Below are 16629 nucleotides of genomic sequence, written 5' to 3'. Positions count from 1 at the left end.
CTGGTGATAGAAGTTCACTCTCGACGTCGTTCGGAAGTCACTTAAAACCGTTGGTCCCGATGCTGAATAACCACTGGTTCCAAGCAACGTGAAAACACCATACGACCTCTATGCCCTTGGTCGCGGATGCAAGAGCTGAGGCAGCAGTCTTCAACATCACACCCTCCAAAGTGTGATGCGTCGCGTTACGAAATCCCGCTCTGTCTCCTTGAGAGCCAATGAGGACAACTACAAAAAAAATTCCGACACATTCGCTTTTTCGATCTCCTGAACTGACATTTTGTCATCCTCTCTACATTGCAGCCAAACCAAACTATACACTTGCAGTTTAATGAATTACATTCACAATGGTGTTCATATTATGTTCACAATACTATTTCATTTAGAGATATATACTTAATACATACAAACATACTACGTATGCACATACGTATGTATATACAATATGTAAACATATCTATGGATAGTGAAACGATGGAGTACCGCTGCTAGGCCTTGCAGCAGGACTCCATTGGTTTGTTCCTTCGTGAATTTTGCCTTTATTTGTATTTTCATCAGTTTCCAAATTTTTGTGATTCAGTTACACACACACAGACATAGACAGACACATGCACACACACACACACACACACACACACACACATATATATATATATATATATATATATATATATATATATATATATATATATATATATATATATATATATATATGTATATGTGTGTGTGTGTATATATATGTAAAATAACGGGGCCGCCACCCCCCCGTTATTCACTTAGGTAGCGATAGCCATAAGCGGAAGGCAAACTGGGTTTTTGGTAACGATTTCTCCTCCTCTCTCTCTCTCTCTCTCAGACATAGGCAATAGACACCCCCTCTCTATCTCTCTCTCTGACTCGCAACCTCTCTCTCTCTCTCTCTCTCTATCTCTCTCTCTCTCTCTCTCTCGCCACTCGCAACCTCTCTCTCCTCTCTCTCTCTCTCTCGACTCGCAACCTCTCTCTCTCTCTCTCTCTCGACTCACAACCTCTCTCTCTCTCTCTCGACTCGCAACCTCTCTCTCTCTCTCTCTCTCGATGACATCTCCTCCATTTCATTAGGTCATCAAATCAGAGTCTGAACTACAAAAATATATGTTTATTCAAAGTAATATACTAATTGAATAACAAAGATTCTTACAGGATAATTTAATGGAATGATAACTCAAAGTTCAATTAACTCAGATAACCCCCCGGTATTCACACCATTTATCCCTTCTACAAAATATAGTTCCCTCCACTAGGACACAGTCCCCCTCACTAGATCCGCCTGTTAAAAGACAGGAGGGACACACTGATGAGCACACACAGTTGTAAAGACAAAGTCAAAAGATTAAATGAAATAGAACATCTTTACAAAATATCAAAAATACAGTTAAGCCACATTTTTGGCTAAAGCACAGTAATTCTAACCCATCTCCAGCCTAGAATCTTACACACAGAAATAAATATATAACGCCCGCAGAGCCATCCTGGCTTTTTCTCTCCCCGTAACGGTCTCCATCATTCTGGCTAATTACCTGTCGTTATGAACGAAAGAGGCTCACACGTGCACATGAATTTACACCCTTCGTCCACGCCCTGAAACCACTCTCAACTGGTTTCAAAGTCACTTTTCTCGAATGCACGTGCCTACAGGACGACCGTTGACCTGCTTAGGTAGAAACTTCAACATCACGCCACCAAAAAGATACAACAGCATTCTTAAGCTGTCGCTCGGACTCTCTGTATCTAAGGAAGTTGAAAATGATGTGTCTGTACATTCCCCCTTTTACATATATATATATATATATATATATATATATATATATATATATATATATATATATATATATATATATATAGATATATATATATATATATATATATATATATATATATATCTATATATATATATATCGAGCTCCAATGTCCTTTAATATCAAATTCGCTCTACCTCAGAATTAATATATTTTCAAATATGCTTAACAGAAGGGAAATTTTTTCTCTATAATAGACTTACCTGGACCTGGGCACGAACCCATGGAGCCTTTCAAATCCAGGAACGTCAGTGAAGCTTTAACCTACTACAACCCACCGCAATAGGTAAAAGCTTCACTACGCTTCCTGATTTGAAAGGCTCCATGGGTTTGCGCCCCAGGTCCAGGCAAGTCTATTATCAGAAAAAATTCCCCTTCCCCTTCGGTTAAGCATATATGAAAATATATTAATTCCGAGGTAGAGCGAATTAGATATTATAGACATTGTAGCTTTCGATATATGTATATGAATCACGGAAATGTGGAATATTATATATAGAATATATAGATATATATAATATATATATTATAATATATATAGATATATATAGACTATATATATAGATATATATAGATTATACACAATATATAATATATATATATATATATATATATATATATATAGATATAATATATATATATATATATATATATATATATATATCTATATATATATATACCTATATATATAATATATATATATATATATATATATCTACTATATATATCATATATATATATATATATATATATATATATATATCTATATATATATAGATATATATATATATATATATATATATATATATATATATATATATATATCATATATATATATATATATATATATGTATATATATATAAAGATATATGCCACGAAGGAAAAATAAATGAAGGAGGATCTGCGAGACCTTTGGACGTTAAATGTCCTTTACTGAGCAGAAACTGTTTCTACTCAGTAAAGGAAGTTTAACGCCCAAAGGTCTCGCAGATCCTCATTCATTTATTTTTCCTTCGTGGCATATATCTTTATTTATGGATTTATCACGTTCCTAACTTTCATGATTCAGTTTATACATATATATATATATATACATATATATATAATATATATATTATATATATTATATATAATTAGAAATAAATATATTATATATGTATATATATATATATATATATATATATAGTTACTATATATATTATATATATATTAATATATTAATAATAATATATATTAATATTAAATATTTATATATATTATATATATTATATATATATATATATATAATATATATAATACATATATTTATATTATTTATAGATAATATAATATATATTATATATTATATATATTATAATATATATATCTATATTATATAGAAACCTTCCTACTGGGCTGTGATTTAGTACTATGAACTATTTTCATCATTTTTATTAACAGGGATCTCGTGAAAGAATTTGCTGTCGACAGAAATACATCAACCCATTACTCTTCTGTATTAAATGTATACCAGCCTTTCTGGATAATCGATCTGGGAGAAATCCGGGACGTGTATGAGGTCAGGATCCTCCCTCATGAGTATGGCTCCTTCTTCAGCAACATTGAGGTAAAATTCTTCTTCTGCCTAATCTTCTCTCTGTTTGTCGCTTTACATAACAATTGTGCCTTATGTAGCCCCTTGAGAGGCCAGGAGTCGAACCTTGATTCGGGAAGAGACATATACCCATACTAGGATGTCATTTTTGGCGCAAGTTGCTCCTTAGGAGAGTGAATTCGATGTTCAACAGTTATCAGGACTATATATTGAAATTTACAAATACTATAAGAACAATTAAGGACTAGATTTAAATATATAATCATACAGTACATATGTATGTTTATCTATCTTACATATATATATATATATATATATATATATATATATATATATATATATATATATATATATATATATATATATATATATATATATATATATATATATATATATATTATATATATATATATATATAGTATATATATATATATATATATATATATATATCTATATCACTATAATATATATATATATATATATATATATAGTATATATATATATATATATATATATATATATGTATATATAGAGAAATATATATATAGATATATATATATATATATATATATATCTATATATATATATCTATATATATATATATATATATATATATATATATATATATATATATAGTATATATATATATATATATATATATATATAGATAGTATATATATATATATCTATACTATATATATATAGATATATATATCTATATACTATGTATAGATATATATATCTATATATATATATATATATATATATATATCTATATATATATATATATATATATATATATCTATATATATATATATATATATATTTCTATATATATATATATATATCTATATATATAATATATATATATATATATATATATATACTATATACGTCTAGTATATATACTATATATATATCTATATATATATATATATATATATATATATATATATATATATATATATATATATATATGTATATATATATATATATACAGATATATAGCAAACGAATATATGGCCCTTACAGTACGTGACTTTATGTAACGAAAAAGGTAAAAACGCGATGACTTGTACGAACAAAGTAACAGTCACGAAGGAAAAGGGATACAATTGAGACGCTAAGCGCTTTCATCTTTTTGCAAAGAGATAGTCCACAGCAACTAAAGATATAGAGAGACAAGGCATATGCATATGGCGGATATAAGTTTCTAAGAGACACAAGAAGATTATTAGGTCACGAATGGTCAACGGATTAGCATAAAATCTACCTATTGGTCATCCACTTTATTCTGTCTCCCTACCTTACATGTATGGTTTAGTCAAGACACATAAAATCAATAACCCTATCAGTCCAATCATTAGTTCAGTGGGCTCAGTTTCGTATACTTTATCTAAATGGCTTGTAAAAATTCTTACTCCTTTGGTAGAAATATTTCTAACACGAATGTTAAAAACAATGTTGATTTTATAAACAAATTGAATAGTTTAATTTGAATTATGATTTTAATATGGTTAGTTTTGATGTTGTCTCTTTATTTACAAAAAGTGCCTGTAGATGACTTATTTGAATATTTGGAAGAGGAATTAGAGCGTCATGACATTCCCTTAAGTGTAGAAAATCTCATTAGTCTCATAAGGTTATGTATCAAAGATAGTAAATTTTGTTTCAATGGGGAATTTTTTTGTACAAAAGTTTGGCATGGCCATGGGTAATCCCGTTATCTCTCCTTGTTCCCTTAGCAATATTTACATGAATTTTTTGAGACAAAAAAAAAACTTCTTTACCAAGGAATTTTGCCCCCAAAAGTTATTTGGTTTAGAATACGTGGATGATATCTTCTGTATTTGGCCAGTTCACGAAAACCTCCAGGAATTCCTTAATAATCTCAATAATTTAGTCCCTTCTATAAAAATTTACTGTAGAAGGAAGAAAGAAATTGTAATTTGAATTTTCTTGATGTAACTGTCCATAGAAATGATAGAAATTTCACCTTTTCAGTCTTTCGAAAATCAACTAATATTGCCTCTTTTGTTCATTACTACTCCAATCACCATCAAAATGTTCAAATTCTCTCTTTTTGTTTTCTGGGATGTTCATAAGGGCTTTTACGTGTCTGTAGCCCGCAGTTTATTGACGCTGAAATTAAAAACTATTTATGATATTGCATTGAAACTTAAATACCCAAGGACTTTTGTAATGTGGCATGGAAAAGAGCTAGAAAAACATTTTTATTCAACTAATGACAAACTTGAATTTAGTAAGCATAACATTCTAAAATTACCTTATGATGAAAGGTTTTTAGATATTCCTAGAATTTTAAAGCTTTTTAACATAAATGTTGTTTTCAGTAATATTAATGTCAAGAGTTTAGTAATCAAAAATTCTCCTAAAGATCTTCCAGGCTGCATATATGAAATTCCTTGCAAAAAAGTGTGATAAAATCTATTACGGACAGACTGCAAATCTCTTTCACAGCGTCTTAAGCAACATCAATATTCTGTGAGAACTGGGCAAATATCGAATGCATTATTTGTACATATGAGAGATTTAGATCATCCTATTAACTGAGTCAAGCAAGAGCCTTAGTCCATGTAATGACACAGTTAAAAGGAATATCATTGAATCTTGTTTTATCAAGTCAAATATAGAAATGTTCTAAATTTAAGTCTTGGTTTATTTTAAACTTGATGCTTTCATAATGAAAAAAGTTGTGGATAAATATAAGCAACAAATTAATATATTAATTTTTTACATGTTTTGGACTGTAAAGATACTTTGTAATTTCGGTTTAGGGTCAGAATTTGTTTAAGTTTGTGACCGTTGTGATATCCGATAATCCTGGATTATCCCTTTTAATTTTTACCCTTTTGATAATTAACCATCTGGTATTCCTGATCTTGTTTGTACCTGAGGCCTTCCTCTCCGATTGTACTTTAGTAGCTCCTTGACGATGTCTGAATAAAGACGAAAGCGCTTGGATTCCTGTCTATCATTCCCCGTGGTATTCGCTTATTTATGAAGTCACGTGCATCTACTGTGATTTTTTAAGCATATATATATATATATATATATATATATATATATATATATATATATATATATATATATATATATATACATACATATAATATATATATATATATATATATATATATATATATATATAAATATATATATATCTATATATATATATATATATATATATATATATATATATATATATATATATATATAGATATATATATCATTGTAGCATGAAGTCCACGTAATGAAAAAGAAACCCTTTAAAATCTACTAGCTTGCCTTACTTTATAATATATATATATATAATATAGATATATAATATATAATATATATATATTATATATATATATATAAATATATATATATATATATATATATATATATATATATATTCATTGTAGCATGAAAGTCCACGTAATGAAAAAGAAACCCTTAAAATCTACTTAGCTTGCCTCACTTTCGTGGACTTGAAACCATAAAATGAATATCTAAATCGTTTAATGTAGCGTTTTCTTATAACAATACCATTAAAGATATGCTAATTAAGAATAGTCTCGTAACAAATAACAACATAATTTACAAAATTTCTTGTAAGGATTACCCATGTTTTTACGTCTGTCAGTCAAGTAAAAATTTATGTATACATATTGAAGCAGCATTTGTATGCTGTTAGAACAGCCCAGACTTCAAATGCACTGTTTATCCATCTGAGCGAAAAATCTCATTGTATAAATTTGGGTGATACCTCTGTAATTGCTAGGTCTAATGATTATGTTTCAATAAATTTACTGGAATCAGCAATTATACAAATCACTAATAAAAACAACCTAAATCTTATTCTGGGATTATACCATTTGGACCCATATATTTGTTAAATGTTTATGAAGCACCTTGAATTAATGAACTACTAATTAATTAGTCCCACACATATAGAGTTATCATCTCTCTCTCTCTCTCTCTCTCTCTCTCTCTCTCTCTCTCTCTCTCTCTCTCTCTCTCTAGAGTAGTGCTATTTTGCTTGGTGAGACGTACCTGTGCACAGGCTGATTAATCAACCGATATCACGTGTTTAACATACGACTAGAAAACGAATTATATCTAGAAGTGTTCGTGAACTATCGTTGATAAGATTAGTGTGAAAATAGTAGGATAAAGCGTCTACTAAGTTAGTTTATCGAGTGAATAATTGTAAATTCAAGCACGATGGCAGTAAGCTCTAACTGTGGCAAGAGATGACAAAATCTTGCTTGCATTGCAGATATGCAATATGATGAGTTAGCAGGGAGTGAGCTAGCATTTCTCATCTATGAGATCAATAACAGCCCTAATCAAAAAGATACAAAAGTATTCATAGACATATTGGAAGGATATGATTCTTCAAACTTGAATAAATTAGCAGAAAATATCATGAAAATAATTGAAGAAGTTCCAAAAAATATTAAAGTGGTCAAGAGACTTATAAAGAAAATTTACATCAATCAACATATTCCAACAAAGAAAATTAATAAGGTGAATGTTGTGAATATATTGATTGATGCAATAGGAAAAAGAATGCCTAAAGCATGCAAACTATGTAAGGTGTGGTATAGTAAATCCACAAAACCTGAAAAGGAAATATTATGCATGCAACATATCCACGCATCCCCAATACGCCGAAGTCCAGCAAAATACAAGTAAGGATAATAGAGTATTTTCTTCAACATGTCTCTCATGGATAGACAATATTATTAAATCAAGACTTAATGTGCAAATAGTAGAGGATGAAGAAGACGAGGAAGAGGAAGAAGAGGAAAACGGAAAAGAAGAAAACAAAACTAAAATGACAGAAAAAATAATGAAAACAAAGAGCAGGACAAGAGTATGGATGCACAGATACTCATAGATACTACATGATATGAGGCAATTAAGCAGCATACATACGAAGAAATAAATTACGACATGACAACACAAATTAAAATCGCGAAGAGGTTTTACCCAGAAGTGCATACTGATGGAAAAGAGCAAGAAAAAATAGAAAAGAAAGACAGAGTCTGCACCCTTTTGAAAAGAGGGAATTGCAAATTCGGTGAAAGATGTTACTACAAACATCCTAAGGTAGGCAACAATTATGAAATCTATGGTAAATGTGCATACCTAGACGGCTATGAGGATGAATGCAGAGATCTACATCCAAAAATATGCAAAAACCTAAAAGAAAGAAAATGATGTAAGTTCAACAAAAAATTTATATATATGCACCCTGTAACCATGAATCAAAATCAATTAAATAATCAATTAAATAATAAAATCCAAAATAGAAAAGAAACAAATAAAGAAAGGAACAAAGAACGTGAGATGAAGGAAAAAAACAAGCCATCACTGCACTATGGAGTGTCAGCAAAGAATTTGCAAGTATCAGCTCCAAGATACAGTGCAAGAGACAAGTACTGTATATACGATGCTAGGGGATGGTGTAGATACGGAGAAAACTGCAGATTCACACACAAAAATGAATAATTATGGTGAAGGTAGATCAAATATATTGGAAAAGTTGGATTTTTTAATGTCAGAATTTCTGGAAATGAAGAGAAGAACAACATACCAGAACAGGAAAAAGACATGGGAAAATCCTTATTATTACCCATATTAAATGAAGGAGAACACACAATCCGTCATAGTGATAAATGCGCAGGGTTTAGTTACGAGTAACTCAAAAAGAAAAATAGAGTTCTTAGAAGAACTAACCCAAATTGAAAAGAAAATAGATATAATGAATATAAGTGAAACCTGGTATTCCCAAGAGGCTGGTAATGATGATCAAATAAAAGGGTTCCAAACTTATAGATCAGATAGAAAAAATAGGAATCGAGGGGGAACCGCGATATATGGGAAAGACATAAAACAAGGAAAAATATATGAGAAATATAGTAACTTAGAATGTGAACTAATAGCGGTAGAATTTGAATTTGAAAAATTAATGAACATAGTAATATATAGACCACCTAATAATAAAGAGTTTGACACAATAATAGAAAAATTGGAAGATATATGCAGAAATCACAAGGATTGGACTATTCTACTATCCGGAGACTTTAACTTTCCTTCCGTAGATTGGAAAGAACGAATAGGAGATTGTGGTTGTATTTATACATATAAAAAAGAGAGTAATAGTTGTGCAAAAGATAAGAGGCAATTCGAAAAGCTAATAGATATGCTATTAGATCTTGTTCCAGAAAATCAGAAAGTGGAAAAAAGGTCTTGCAAAAGAAAAGAATGCAGGGAAAGTGATGGAACTAAAAAGTAAGATAGAAAATGCAGAAAAAAAGATTATACAATCAAAAGAAAGACCTTGGTGTGATGATGAATAGGAACATGTTATGCAATGATCAAATAGCAATTCTCTTGGTAAAATGTAAAGCAAAAATGGGAATGTTGTTATGGCACTTCAAAACAAGAAAAGCTGAACATATGATTATGCTTTATAAAACATATGTTCGTAGTCCACTTGGATATTGCAATATGATATGGTACCCACACTATCAAAAGGATATTGCACAAATAGAGAGTGTACAAAGGTCCTTTACAGCTAGAATAGAAGAAGTTATGGATGTTGACTACTGGGAAAGACTACAATTTTTAAAATTATATACTCTAGAAAGGAGAAGAGAACGTTACATGATAATTCAGGCATGGAAACAGATAGAAGAAATTGCCGAAAACATCATGGAGCTAAAAAATCAGAAAGAGCAAGCAGAGGTAGATTAATAATGCACAAAACTATACTAGGAAAACTAAGGAAAGCACACAGGACATTAATCCACTACGTACCAGCATCGACAATGCAGCGTCTATTCGATGCGTTGCCAGCTCATCTGAGGAATATATTAGGAGTGAACGTACATGTGTTTAAGAATAAGCTCGAGAAATATCTAAGCTGTATCTCAGACCATCCAAGATTGGAAGATGCAAAATATACCGGAAGATGCACTAGCAACTGTCTGGTAGACATTAGAGGTACCTCACACTGAGGGATCTGGGGCAACCCGAACCAGATGTAAGGTCTGTAGGTAAGGTAAGGTCCCTCTCTCTCTCTCTCTCTCTCTCTTGGTCGCTATATTTGTATCCTGTTTTCGTGTTTTCACTAATTTTTTGGAACATTTTTATAAATTTCATGTTACTAAGTCGTATATGCCTCCTTGTTTTTGAAAATGTATTGTTTTCTGGATGAATCATCTGTTGACCACGTGTGTAGTCCTCGAAAACGTGGCTGCCTAAAAATAGCTAATCTTGCCCTCAGGCGTTTTCTCGTTTCTTTAAAACGAAATCGACCTTAGGCTAATCTTGTAATGTCAGTTTGGATATTAAGCCTACTTTTACTATGTTTTTGCTCTGTATGATCAATTGTGGCTAAGTTAAGGGTCATGTTAGGCCGAAAGTTCTTGGCTCTCTCGCATAATATTTTGCTCCGTGTCAAATACCTTTCTATATATTTATATATAATATAATATATATTTGATATATATATATATATATATTATATATATAATATATATATATATATATATATATATTATATATATATATATATATATATATATATATTATTTATATATTAGATATATAATATATATATATATATATTATATATATATATTATATATATATATATATATATATATTATATATATATATATATTTATATTCCTATATAGGATTGATGACCTGTACTTTATATAATACTAAAATTTCTAAGGATGGTAATTTTATGTGGAATATTTTTTGTACCGTAACACTTTCCAAAAATATACCAAATTAAATTGACATGTCGTTAATTATTTAACACGCAAATACCTTGTTAAATTCATTAAAAGAGATACTCCTGATTTACATAAATCCAATGAAACCTTTTATTGATTTATGTTGCTGATATTTTGTAATTAAAGTGCATTACTTCATTCAACAAATTTTAGTAAAAGTAGAAGAAAAGTCTTTATTTAACAACAGTTTAGGATAAAGATTGACCAAAATGTTCCTTTCAGATCCGTCTTGGAATGGATCTCCTGACAACAGGCAACTTCTCCTCCTACGTCTTGCTGGCAACATACCCAGGTCCCTACACATGGTCTGATATGGTGTACCTGTCCTGCTACTCAGAAGGGGTTCCCGGGAGGTACCTCAGTGTTCAAAAGATGCTATCTTTTAGTGCTACTTTGGCTCTCCGAGAAGTGGAAGTGTACGCCACGAAGAAGCCTTAAAAGAAGCCCCTTCCAGGCCATGAAGTGCTGGACAACTACCAATCTCAGACACTGGAAAATCGTCAAATGAGACAAAAGAAAAAATCCTTAGGATTTAGCTCTGAATGATTTCATTGTCATTCTGTCATATGACAATTCAGAGGTACAACATCTAAAGCATTTTAATTTCATTTTATCAATGCTAACTTTAGGACCAAAGCCATTCACATAATTTAGCTTGTATGATATTTATTAGCGCTTTAATGAAGAGTTTTCATATTTTCTATTGTAATATTTTAAGAGGAATAGATTAGTGTTATTCAGTTCTAAAGGCATTCACTGCTGCTTTCATGATAATCAAGTCTTATGAACAGTACTTAGCTCACGAAAATATTGGTCCTTAAATTTTCATTTCTATTTTTAAGATGAATATTCCTATCTTCAGATGTCAGAAAGAATGTCGTAGATAGTTAAGAAAGTTTAGAATCAGCTAATTGAGTGACTCATCTCTAAACGTTAATCTTTCTCCATTAAGTACAGAAGAACAACCTATAAATAGAACAAAGCTCTTCGGAGAGCAGACAATATAACCAGATAAATACTAAGCCTACGCTATTCCAACTTAACCAATAATTAAATAGTCTTGGAGAGAGAGAGAGAGAGAGAGAGAGAGAGAGAGAGAGAGAGAGAGAGACCTTACTTACCTTACAGACCTTACATCTTGTTCGGGTTGCCCCAGGTCCCTCAGTGTGAGGCACCTCTAATGTCTACCAGACAGTTGCTAGTACATCTTCTGGTATATTTTGCATCTTCCAATCTTGGATGGTCTGGGATGCAGCTTAGATATTTGTCAAGCTTATTCTTAAACACATCTACGCTCACTCCTGACATATTCCTCAGATGAGCTGGCAACGCATTGAATAAATGCTGCATTATCGATGCTGGTGCATAGTAGATTAATGTCCTGTGTGCTTTCCTTATTTTTCCTGGTATAGTTTTAGGCACTATTAATCTACCTCTGCTTGCTCTTTCTGATATTATTAGATCCATGATGTTTTCAGCTATTCCTTCTATCTGTTTCCATGCCTGAATTATCATGTAGCGTTCTCTTCTCCTTTCTAGACTATATAATTTTAAGGATTGTAGTTTTTCCCAGTAGTCAAGATCCTTAACTTCTTCTATTCTAGCTGTGAAGGACCTTTGTATACTCTCTATTTGTGCAATATCCTTTTGATAGTGTGGGTACCATATCATATTGCAATATTCAAGTGGGCTACAAACATATGTTTTATAAAGCATAATCATGTGTTCAGCTTTTCTTGTTTTGAAGTGCCGTAAAAACATTCCCATTTTTGCTTTACATTTTACCAATAGAATTGCTATTTGATCATTGCAGAACATGTTAATATTCATCATCACACCAAGGTCTTTAACTGCTTCCTTATTTGTGATTGTCTCATTATTAGGTCCCCTATATGCATATAGCTTTCCTTCTCTGTCTCCATAATTTATTGATTCAAATTTATCAGAGTTAAATACCATCATATTTATCTCTGCCCAATCATATACTTTGTTAAGGTCTCTTTGTAGCGTGTTCCTATCTTCATCACAAGTAATTTCTCTACTTATTCTTGTATCATCGGCGAAACTACTCACTACTGAGTCCTTAACATTACTGTCTATGTCTGCAATCATAATAACAAACAGTAATGCAGCTAACACCGTACCTTGTGGCACACCGGATATTACCTTAGCTTCATCCGATTTCTCATCATTTGCAATAAATATCAGTTTTCTGTTGTGTATAAATTCTTTTAACCATCTTCCTACTTTATCCACTATATTATGTTTTCTACTTTTCTTCGCTAATATATTATGATCTACCCTGTCAAAAGCTTTTGCAAAGTCTAGATAAACCACATCTGCTTCATTTGCGCTTTTCATATTTTTATATATGTTCTCACGGTGGACTAACAGTTGGGTTTGTGTACTTTTTTCCGGGTACGGAATCATGTTGTCCTATATTAAACAAATTATTTTTTATTAAATGTTTCATAATATTTTTCTTCATTACCCTTTAATACACCTTCATAAAATGTGATGTTAGACTCACTGGCCTATAATTACTTGCCTCTAGTCTTGATCCACTTTTGAAAGTAGGGGTAATATATGCTAATTTGTGCTCATCATAAATTTTGCCTGTATCTACAATTTGTCTTAATAATATTGCAAGTGGCTTTGCGATAGAATGAACTACTTTCTTTAACAAAATAGCAGGGACACCATCAGGCCCTGCTCCAGCTCCATTTTTAATTTCATTAATAGCCTGCACAATATCAGTTTCATTAATATTTATGTCTGCTAAATATTCACTATTTTCATCCCTTACTTCTATATCACTATCTTCATTATCAATTCTAGGGGTGAATTCTCTCTTATATTGTTCTGCTAATATGTTGCATATTTCCTTTTTTTCATTCGTTAATTTCCCTTCAATTCTTAGAGGGCCTATTTCTATTCTTCTTTTATTCATTTTTTTCGCCTACACGTATAATAATTTGGGGTTTTGCTTGATGTTTACTAGGGTTTTTTCTTCCAAGTCCTTTTTTTCATTTTCCTTTGATTGCATAATCTTTTGTTCTGCATTTTCTATCTTACTTTTCAGTTCGATCACTTTCCATGCAGTTTTTTCTTTTGCAAGACATTTTTTCCACTTTCTGATTTTCTGGAACAAGATCCTTCTGTCTCTTGGTATGCATGACTGATGTTTACTTTTCTTCTTTGGTATTATATTTATCCACTATTTCCTCTAAAATTTTATATAATATCTCCGTATTTACCTGTATAAAATCACTTACAAAAATGTTATCCCAATCTTTTAATAATTCTTCATTTATTTCTGACCATTTTTTATTTTTACCGTAGAAGTTGTATTTTCCATATCCTTCCCTCTTTTTCATTTCTTGCTTATCTCTGTTTTCACTTGCTTTGGAATGGACTGTTAATTCTATGACATTATGGTCTGAAATACTCGCATTATAAACTATTATTTCTTTAACATATTTCACCTCATTCACAAATACTAGGTCTAAAGTATTTTCCTTTCTTGTTGGCAGGTGATTTATTTGTTGAGTGTTGTATTCTGGTAGCATATCTAATAGCTTTTCGAATTGCCTCTTATCCTTTGCACTACTATTACTCTCTCTCTTTTTATATGTATAAATACAACCACAATCTCCTATTCGTTCTTTCCAGTCTACAAAAGGAAAGTTAAAATCTCCGGATAGTAGAATAGTCCAGTCCTTGTGATTTCTACATATATCATCCAATTTTTCTATTATTGTGTCAAACTCTTTAGTATTAGGGGGTCTATATATTACTATGTTCATTAATTTTTCAGATTCAAATTCTACCGTTATTAGTTCACATTCTGAGTTACTATATTTCTCATATATTTTTCCTTGTTTTTTGTCTTTCCATATATCGCGGCTCCCCCTTGATTCCTATTTTTTCTATCTGATCTATAAGTTTGGAACCCTTTTATTTGATCGTCATTCCCCGTCTCTTGGGAATACCAGGTTTCACTTATATTCATTATATCTATTTTCTTTTCAATTTGGGTTAGTTCTTCTAAGAATTCTATTTTTCTTTTTGAGTTAGTATTAACTAAACCCTGCGCATTCATCACTATGATGATTTGCTTGTTATCTCCTTCGTTTGATATGGGTAATAATAAGGATTTTCCCATCTCTCTTTCCTGTTCTGGTATGTTGTTTTTTTTTTATTTCCAGAAATTTTGACATTAAAAAATCCAACTTTTCCATTATATTTGATCTTCCTTCATCATAATTGTTCATTTTGTGTCTGAATCTGCAATTTTATCCGTATCTGCAACAACCTCGAGCATCATAAATACAGTATTTATCTCTTGGGCTGATTCTTGGAGCTGAGGGATGGAGATTTTTTGCTGACACTCCATATTGCGGTGATGGCTTGCTTTTTTGCTTCACCTCTTTATATGATTCCTTTCTATTTTGTAACTCATTATTTAATTGATTATTTGATTGATTTTGATTCATGGCTACAGGGTGCTTATATTTAATTTTTTTTTTTTTTTTTTTTTTTTGAACTTACATCCTTTGCCTTCTTTTAGATTTTTGCATATTTATTGGATGTAGATCTCTGCATTCATCCTCATAGCCGTCTAGGTATGCACATTTACCATATATTTCATAGTTGTGACATACCTTAGGATGTTTGTAGTAAAAATTTTCACCGAATCTGCAATTCCCTCTTTTCAAAAGGGTGCAGACTTTGTCTTTCTTTTCTATTTTTTCTATCTCTTTCCCATCAGTATGCAGATCTGGGTAAAGCCTCTTCGAGACTTTATTTTGTGTTGTCATGTAGTAAATTTCTTCTTCTTCTTCTTCTTCTTCTTCTTCTTCTTCTTCTTCTTCTTCTTCTTCTTCTTCTTCTTCTTCTTCTTCGAGAGAGAGAGAGAGAGAGAGAGAGAGAGAATTATCCAGTTATTCCAGTGTCAGCAGTTCAAAGCTCAAAAGAGAATATTGTCAGCAATTATTCTTAGGAACGGCTTTTCCTGGTCTTATACCCTTCTGTGTCACAATAAGTATATATATATATATATATATATATATATATATATATATATATATATATATATATATATATATATATATATATATATATATATATATATATATATAAATATATATATATATATATATATATATATATATATATATATATATATATATATATATATATATATATATATATATATATATATATATATATCTATACTTATGCTCGTATACATATATATATATATATATATATATATATATATATAATATATATATATATATGTGTGTGTGTGTGTGTGTGTGTGTGTGTGTGTGTGTGTTTGTAAGGATGCAGACTGACCTCACCTAC

The 16629-nt window shown here is 30.5% G+C and overlaps 1 long non-coding RNA gene across 1 annotated transcript; it reads left to right on the top strand.

The window, feature by feature from the left end:
* Nucleotides 1-3295: 3295 nt before the first annotated feature.
* Nucleotides 3296-12377, top strand: LOC135209460 (uncharacterized). Its single transcript, XR_010313370.1, has 2 exons — nucleotides 3296-3445; nucleotides 11482-12377. It is a non-coding gene; the product is annotated as an uncharacterized LOC135209460 (long non-coding RNA).
* The last annotated feature ends 4252 nt before the right edge of the window (nucleotides 12378-16629 follow it).

Source organism: Macrobrachium nipponense, chromosome 38 (assembly GCF_015104395.2).
Source record: "Macrobrachium nipponense isolate FS-2020 chromosome 38, ASM1510439v2, whole genome shotgun sequence".
NCBI lineage: Eukaryota > Metazoa > Arthropoda > Malacostraca > Decapoda > Palaemonidae > Macrobrachium > Macrobrachium nipponense.
The sequence above is the reverse complement of the archived record's forward strand: the minus strand, read 5'-3'. Positions and strand labels throughout refer to the sequence as shown.